Source organism: Elephantulus edwardii, unplaced genomic scaffold, assembly GCF_000299155.1.
Source record: "Elephantulus edwardii isolate Elephantulus edwardi_28Jun2011 unplaced genomic scaffold, EleEdw1.0 scaffold00014, whole genome shotgun sequence".
NCBI lineage: Eukaryota > Metazoa > Chordata > Mammalia > Macroscelidea > Macroscelididae > Elephantulus > Elephantulus edwardii.
In genome coordinates, this window is record NW_006399764.1 from 10,404,870 (window position 1) to 10,406,929 (window position 2,060).

A 2,060-nucleotide genomic window follows, 5' to 3' on the forward strand; every position below is an offset into this window, starting at 1 on the left:
TTTCTGTTAAGCACTCTGGGTAAGCTTTGTACTGTGCACTTCTGAGCAGAGGGACCTGACAAATGACGGTGGTGCGGCCAACCTAGCGAAGGAGGAGAGAAGACATTCTTTATAAACAGAGAGGTGATGGCGAGCACATTTGGTGGAGGGAATCCTGCCAACGCACACATCTACACAGATCTCTTTACTAGTTCCTGAACTGGTAAATAGTTATGGGAAGGCTGATCCAGACACCCCGAGGAGAGGTGCCTGGATCAGCTGGCCTGGCAGCTGCTTTTCAAAGATTCCCCTGCGCAGCAATTAATTCTATTCCGCTCACATGAGGTCACCCTGGGTGAGACGAGATTGGGGCAGTTCATAGCTGACCCTCCAGCTGGTTGTCAAGGGCTGTAAATAGCAGAGAAAAAGACTGCCAATCTATCTCCCAGAAGCAGCTGGGGGATTCAAACTGCCTGCTTTTGGGTCGGTAACTCGCTCCCTGCGAGGCCACCAGGGTTCCTACGCAAGCCTGGGGAGTGTGGACCCTGGCTGTGAGCGGCCCATGACGAGGTGGTGGGGGGCCCCACCCAGGCCTGCTTCCTGCTCCCTAAGGATAGGGACGGGGCGCCCGACCTTAGGGCCTTGCGGCTCTCCCGCTGCGGTCTCGGTCTACAGCTAGGCCACGAGGGAGAGCCGGGCACAGCCGGGAAGCCACTGCCAGGCGAGGCCCAAGCCCTGGACCTTCAGCCTGGGCCTAGCTGGGCACCTTCTGCACCCGCTCGCCAGGCCTCGGGGCGGGTGCCACCGCGGACTCCACGCAGGCCCCGGGCCGACGCACCCGGCCAGCGCCGCCCGTCCCAAAAGGCGTCCTGGGCTCGACTTCCCGTTTTCGGGGCTCCGCGGACCCGCGTTCGCGCTCCAGCGCCACGGGCTCGTCCGGGAGAGATGCGCTCCGCCGGCTCCTCGCCGCCCCCGGGCCACTGCCGCCGTGTCCTCCGTTCACCCTCCTGAAGCCCGCGGCTTCCTTTCTTTCCCCGCCTTCCTGTTCCGAGTGGACCGTGGCAGGCGGAGGCCGGGGGGCGGAGGGGTCCCCGAAGGTCAGTGATGGGGACAGCGAGGGGAGCGCGCCGGGGAGGCTGCAGCGGCGGGAGGCCGGGCGGCGGCGGCTCAGAGGCCAGCGCGAGCCGAGGGACCGAGGGACCCGGAGACCCGAGCCCTAGGGGAGGCGCCGCGCGGGGGAAAGAGGAAGAAAAGCTCCGATGCTTCGCCGGGTCAAAAGCGAAAATAAAAAGACCGCGTGGATAAAGCGGGCTCGGTTCTCGCCGGGCCGCCGTGGGGATCCCAGGAGCGGAGGGGGAAGGGGCGCCTGGCCCGGCCCCGCCTACCTGACTGCGCGCCCCGCGATCCGGTGGCGCCAGCGCCGCGCCGCGTTCTCAGCTCGCGTGGCCGGCGCGCAGCGGTCTCGGCAATTTTGCTGCTGCGGCTCCGAATCGAGAAGCGAGGCGAAGCGGCCATTTCTTGCCAAGCAGACATCCCGCCTCCTGATTGGCGGGGAGCGCAATGAGGTGACTCGGGTTGTCTGTCCGATTTCAGTTTTTAAATTTCCCGGCTTGGAGACACGGAAGCCGCTCGGGCCACGGGCGCGAAGGAACCCGGGCAGGGGCGGTGCGGGACCCAGGCGCGCGCGCCACCAGCGGCCGGCGAGCGCTGCCGTTCCTGGAAGGGGCGTGTCGAGGGACGGATGTTGCAAAGGGCGGGCCCCGCGGCAGATGCGTTTGCGCCGCTGCAGCGTGGGGCGTCCGCGCCGAAGTGGGAAAAGCGCGGAGAGCGCCGAGGGCGGGAAAGCGGCTCCCGGGAGGACGCGGCGGCCGCCGGGGTGTGAGCCACCGCGCGCGCACGTCCAGGCGTGGAGCGGTTCCGAGGGGTCGGGGGTGCGCGTGCCTGCGTCTGCAGGCGGGGAAGGAGGAGCGCGCGCCCCGGGCGCTGAGAGGTAGCGAAGCCCCGGAGATGGGGCAGCGCGTGCGCGCGCCTGCGGGCACGAGCGGGAGGGCGTGTAGGGGGCGGTGCGGGCTGCAGGCTGC